This window comes from Daktulosphaira vitifoliae, unplaced genomic scaffold (assembly GCF_025091365.1).
Source record: "Daktulosphaira vitifoliae isolate Bord-2020 unplaced genomic scaffold, ASM2509136v1 Scaffold_1, whole genome shotgun sequence".
Taxonomy (NCBI): domain Eukaryota; kingdom Metazoa; phylum Arthropoda; class Insecta; order Hemiptera; family Phylloxeridae; genus Daktulosphaira; species Daktulosphaira vitifoliae.
Window position 1 is genome coordinate 82921010 of NW_026099572.1, and position 7259 is coordinate 82928268.

Here is a 7259-nt window from a genome sequence, read left to right on the forward strand (position 1 = left end):
GAAAAATATTCTAAGTCCAAATTAATTAAAAAATCGACTAAGTCCCGGAGAGTGAAATCTTGAGTAGAGTGTCGTAGATTTTGTGTATTTTAAAATCGTCAAAAGAACTGGTTTAGATGGGGAAAAATGGCTTTTTATAGTGTGAAGGGGGTAGCCCAGCGATCTCTACCGTGATCCTAGAAGCTGAGGCTTTGTATTTTAATTGGTTAATTAAAAGAGGGTCCCTACGTGTAGGCGTTACTTAATAATTTCTACAAGAGGGAGATTTTATTGTATAATTAAAGGGTTATTTTGTATCTTAAATAAGAGAACCCTGTTTAGGTGATCTTGTATAATCATAATATGTGACATACATGAACAAATGATAACATCTTATTATATATTAATATTATATGTAATAATATAATATTACACAATAATAAATAAAAATAATAATAAAATCATCAATAAATTTTAAACATGGTTCACTTGTTTAATACAATATATGAAGTTAAAACATGATGAACAACAAAAAATATTAAATGCACTAAGGAACTTTTATGCCACCAATGTTAGGTACAACAAATCAGGTATCGAAATTATCACTTAATAGGTAACTAACACATATGGGAAAGTGACGTAAAAAACTACTTTAAATATAAACCAAACTTACTTCAAATTTGATGTAGAATTTCAATTAAGATTGGCTTACAACCATAGTGATTTAGTAGCAATCAAAAGTATAACAATTTCTCCAAAGAGAGTAAGTAAAAATTATTGGATTAATGTAATCTATATAGTATTAAAAATTAGGGCTACGACAGATTATTCTGAAATTGGACTACTAAATAAATATAATGTAGAAACACCAAATAATAAAATTAGTACTCGATTGATGAAGATGACATTTGGTACTTAGACTCGCAACATGGCTTTAAAAATATCATCTTATGATAGATATAACATTTATAAATCATTATCCTTATAAATTTATAAAAACACAGTTTCAATAGCAATCTTAGCCCCAATTTCTTATACTGTTTAGATTAAGTTTATCCAATAGTTTGAACTAACTTCCATTGGAGACATTATTCACTACACAAAATAAACTTGAAGTTAATCAATTAAATATATCAAATCCATTTAAGTTTAGTATATATGTATAATTTTAGATTTTGATATCTTTAAATCTACATCATAGGGTTGAACATTTTTTTTTATGGGTGGGATAGATAATGATGCTCTAGGATATATATACTCTATTAGGATACGTGGGCGTTAAGATGATAAAGTTAAAGTAAAACATTTATTTGAGTAGGATTTTATAGTGTCAAAAATTAGTTTAGTAAACCCCAGAATCTCAAATCTTAGTTTATTTTAATATTAACTAGTTTAAACTGCATATTAAGATATTAGTAAAATTGGTTCTATAAATATCTAAGTTTATTTTATTATATTTCTATTTCCCAAAAGGATAATTGTGTACAACATCCATATAAAAAAAGATTCCCTTTTTAATTTGTTCACGCCTTTTGGGTATATAAGTTATATTTTTATGGATTAAATATTATCACATAATCAATTAATTAAATTTTAATTTCTATAGCCTCTAAAAGTCGATTATTATTTTAATTTAATTAGTCCCTTACTTTCTTCATTAGTGCCTAACTTTTAAATTAGTGATAAGTTAACTTTTTTTTTGAAATGTGAATTAAGTACTTAAAGTACAAATTTATAAATTTGTAAAGTGTGCAGTCTAAAAGAAAAAATATTTAGTTAATATATTAAAAAAAACAAAATACAAAAAAAATATAAAACAATAACATAGTAATGTAAATTGTTGAGTGAGTTAGATTAAATTGGCATATAATAGCCACTGACTTGCACACTTAGTTTAAATTTCATTATAAGTATAAGCAATCAAAACACAATTATTATTCATTCATAATGGCTTCTGCAACCAACCCAACCCAACCAAGGAAATCATTACCTGTTTGTGATACTAGAGAATATGGTTTATCAAAAGGAGAAGAAATCGTGAATTCTATAAAAAGATTTTCGGATACATTTGACCCATAAACTAAGATATATGTACAAATAAAAACTAGACTAGAACAGATAACAGTAGAATTTAATACTTATTAATATTAACTACAAAGATTGAATGATCGCGAGGAAGACCATCACTCGTCTGTTAAAATAGAGTTTATAGGAGCGTTGTGATACGAAGACAGCACTCCTAGAAATTTTGGAGATAAAAAAGAAAAGATTTTGCTAATATTATGGTAATATCTAAAGGCACATCAAGTGCGTGTGGCTTTGTAATATTACCTTCTTATGTCAGCTCCAAAATTTACTGGTAAATACAGGAATAACCATTATTGATCGTTGAGTTTAATGCTATGTTCCATAATAATGATAATATTGCACCAGTGCAAAAATTTCATTATTTGAAAAATTGCTTGAGCGGGTCAGCTGCAGATATTATAAAGATATTTCCTACTACAGAAGGGAATTATTCTCAAACATATATGACACTCTAATGAAACGACATTAAAATATTAGATTAGTCATTCAGTCGTATATACGGTCCATTGTTTGAATTTCCTAAAGTATACATAGCTTCGGCTGATGAACTTCGTTTATTACATCAGCATGTCACTTCACATGTTCGTGCTCTTAAGTCACACAAACAATCCGTCTAACATTGGGACATCTGGTTAGTTACTCTTATTTGTTTTAATGAAAGTGACAGTAAAATCTTTGTTAATCTTTTGGCAGTATTAAACTTATAACCCTTGACATTCTTTCTAGTAATCTCTCAGATTATTGAACCATGACTCCAGCTGATTTCTTGGTTGGATGTCCATTAACGTGCGCACTAGATTTAACAGACACCTGTGATCAGAAATTTGTTAAAACAATGGAATTTAGCTCGAAGTTTAATACAATCCTTCTGGAAAATGTGGAGTTTAGAATACTTGCCACAATTTCAGCAAATAAATACAAAATAATAATAAAACATACAAAATAATACATGGATAATGCAAAGTAGAACTGTAACTGTTGGAGAACTTGGACTATTAAAGGAAGATAATTTGGATACAATGAATTGAAAGTTGGCTAGAGCCATAATCCCTGGGCTTATGATATTGTTAGGGTGGTCAGCCTTACGCATCACCAACGAGGATTTTGATCAGGAATGAACATCATTTTTTTTATTTTATATTTAATACATTTATTATTGTATCACATATGTACAAATAAAATTAATTTAATTATTGTAAAAAATATTAACATATTTTGTAGTTGTTAAGTATGCATTATTGTATTAAGTTATTAATATGTCGTAAATTCATGTCAAGTATTGTGTGTTATATCCATGTAAATATTTTTAGTCTAATTATGTTTAAAAAATTATAATGAATTGTAATCTTATATGTTTCATAGTAAAAATAAGTTTAATGTTATTATGTGAATAATTGTCCTGTAATTGTAATAGTGTTAAAATACTAAAAACCAAAATCAAAAATATAAAAAATAATTACAAATTTTCATTCTAATTTTATAATAATCTTATTAATTTGTTTAATGGTTAACTTATACTCTAACTAATATTATAATTATTAACCAAGTAAAATCTTATTTTATATATTTATTATAGGCACTTATTAGCATTTAATACTATATTATTTTGACTTAAATACTCAGTGGTTGGCTCGTGTGTTACGAACTCATAATTATTATGTAAATATTTAAAGAAATTTATATTATTAATAACTAGAAAGTAAGAAACATTATAATTATTAGAAACTGTAGCATTTAGAAAGTGTAATATTGTTAATTATATCATTAATTGTTAATTATTCCTAATAAAAAGGGACCTGACCACCGAGTCGGTGGTCAGTGTTCAATCAGTAAATGTTACATTATAATTGTTATTATTTTGACTCTTTCTGACAACACTTATCCGCGTGATTGAACTTGGACTTAAAACACCCAGTTCATTACACGTGGGTGCTAGGGGGGTGTGCGACTTTAAATATAATACCACTAGTTATAGCTATAATAAATTGTCAAATTAAAATACAAAATAAAATATAATACAATAAAATACAATACACATATTATTTTAAAAAATATAAGGTTGCAGCTTAACCGTAACACGCACATAATTGTCTTGTCGCCTTGCTTATCACATACGTTTCTGCATGTTGTTCAGACGACTCTGTCGGTCGTCCAAATATTGCTCGTGTGTGCATGCGTACCCGCATATACTGAGGGAAACAACTTTAATGTTCGCACACAACAAATGTATTATAACTATTATATAAAATTTGAATTTTTAAATAAAAATGTAGAATTAACAATATACAATTAATTTTCTTCTTTTAATTAATTTTAGTAGGGGTGTAATCGTCCCGTCGTCCAAGCCACGAGCCGCCACTGAGTATATCAATATGAATAATTATTTAAACACCGAGACTTGCATAGAAATGCTTACTAAAACTTCTATTTAAATGATTTATAACAATAATGGATCAAATTAAAAAAAAATTTATATCAAATGAATGGAAAATATGTAAGGCTTTTATATAAAAAAAATTATTTTCGTTCGATCATTTTTCAAAAAGCTATGGAAATTTTAAGTACCAAAAAACATTGATTTTTTACACGAAAATTATATTTTATGTTCAATTTTGACGGTCATTTGAACATAGAAGATAGATTATCAGTACAATTTTTTTTTAGTATTAATTATACCATGATGTGTTTTTTTTTTTGTGTCTGTTACCACTTTTTCTCATCTCTTACTGGACCGATTTCTTTCAACAATACGTCAAAACATCACAAATCGTATCTACCTTAAGACAATATCCTTAAAAATTAAAAAAATTTCCCACGTTCCTGTAAATGGAGGAAATCTCCAAAAAAGTTACATATTTAAAAATTGCGAATTTTCGTTATTTTTTTCTTAAAACTACCATAATAATTTCAAAAATTAACAAATCAACTTGATTTTTTTTTATATTGAATCCTTAGATATTTTTCTTTTATTTGATATCATTTTTTTGAAAATCTAACCCTTAACTTGCTCACAGGGGTGTATTTAAAATAGCAACATTCGACTTATATTTGAAATAAATCGGTCCAGTGAGAGATGAGATAAAGTGGCAACAGACACAAAATATGCAATCAGCAAATTTTATTATTACTATTTATAGTAAAAAATGTATCAGAAAAGCTCAATATTTTTTTCCATTTTTATCTTAATAGATAACTTAAATAGAAATAATAGCAATCATTTCTTAGTAACTTTTGACTTTTAAAAAGATTCTATAATTAATTGAACTATGAATTGAATTAATTTTAATGATTTACTTTAACTAAAAAAACCAATAAAAAAAAAGTTGTTAAAAAGATCTACTCAATAGAGTGTATTATAATTGTAATAATCCATTGTTAATTCAGGAGAAATTAACGATTATTTTTTTTATAAATGATTTATATAGCAACATGTTACCAACAAATTTGGAATATTGTAGTCTAGTAGTTGCACACACAAATAGAGTAAAAAAATAGTAATTTAAGCTAGTTCAAATTTCAAAGTTATTTTTCTCGACTTAAAAAAAGCAAAAAAATTTAATAACTTTAACTTTCTATGCTATATCAATTTGATTTACAAAATATTTATGAAAATCAGTGTACTCCCCTTGTCAGGTATTTTAAAATAAAATAAAATACAAAACCTAGAATTTTCAAAATAAACTATATTACATAAACTTTAATTTAAAGTGTATATAAAATTGTCAGCATTTCCGGAACATTTTCAAAAGTTAAGTTGAAAATGTTCTACTTTCTATACGCATTTTCAAAGGTTTGAACCCCCCTGTATAAAGAGAAATGGTCAATAGAGTACAACCTGCTGTAAATTAATTAATCATTTAACTATGAAATATATTATATGTATATTAAATATATTATACACGAGTTTCTTTATATATAAGTAAATAAAATTGTATAATTTAAGTGAATAATCGAAATATCACATAAAAATACATATTTTTTAAATAACAAATAAGATTGCAGTTCTTACTTGAAAATTTGCCGCTGTCGGAGCTTGTTCAACGCTTTTTTTTAAGAAAGCTGTGTAACTATTGGGATTATTAGGTGTTTTACTTAATAATAATCTGTAATGCATACGATGTGCGAATGTTTGAAAGAATTTGAACACAAAAATAGCATACTTTTGAATATGGTAGCCATTTTCACTATGAAGACAAACTATATTTCGATTTTTTTTTTTCAAATTAAAGTATATTACATAAGCTTTAATAAAAATGGAGTTAAAATTAAAAACTAAAAAGAAAAAAAATTGTAAGAGTTTATTGTTGAGTGATATAAAGTGAGAGTTAGTTAATTCAAATTTAGTTCACAAATTTACATAGAAGAACTTCGACAATGATGATCACGACGTTCGAATAACTTAGTATTGAGCACGATAAGAAAAGGCAGGAATAAGGACTTGCTCTGCCTTTTTATAATATTTTTTACCCCCGAAAATGATCATTGTCTAATTCCTACAGTATAATTGTTTATTGATAAATAAGCATAAAGTACAGAGATTATTACACATGAATAGAATATTCATTCTATTCAATTTTGAAATTTATATATACAGGGTGGCCCACAACTTACTGACAACTTAAATAACTTTTGATCCAGTTAATATTTTTANGGATGGCCCACCACTCACTGACAACTTAAATAACTTTTGATCCAGTTAATATTTTTAGTTGATTTTTTTTTTAAATAATAGTTATACGTTAGGTCTATAGGTATATCTCAATAACTAATTTTTTTATATTTTATTAAAAATATTAATTATTTTAAAATTTTAAATAAAATTAAAAAAAAAATCTAAGATAGCTATTTTGTAGAGTAGAATTTAAGAAAAATTTTAGTAAAAAAATATCTTATTAATATTCAGTAGTAAATATTCTGTAGCATTTTAAAGTTTGTGAAAATATGAATTTTCATTTACTATTTTACGGTATTAAACATTGAAATACGTATTGAGAAAAGGACAGAAGAAAACGCTATCTTTTCATGATTACTGTGTATACATATGATGATAATGTGTATACATTACAAACATGGCATTAATACCATGATAAGAAATTAGATAAGGCAATTATTACTTATCACTCTCATTCAAAAGTATATTGAAAAGATAGCGTTTTCTTCTGTCCTTTTCTCAATACGTATTTCAATGTTTA

General features: G+C 26.0%; 1 protein-coding gene across 5 annotated transcripts in view; it reads left to right on the forward strand.

Moving 5' to 3' along the window:
- The window catches only part of LOC126895614 (uncharacterized), a 50460-nt gene that overhangs the window by 20776 nt on the left and 22425 nt on the right, over positions 1-7259 (forward strand). Inside the window, exon 2 of one of the 5 annotated variants that reach the window (XM_050667705.1) lies at positions 4385-4561. The exons of the other annotated variants lie outside the window; for them this stretch is intronic. The gene's annotated coding sequence lies outside the window, so the exon portion shown is untranslated. The remainder of the gene's footprint in view (positions 1-4384; positions 4562-7259) is intronic. 5 annotated transcript variants of the gene reach the window in all.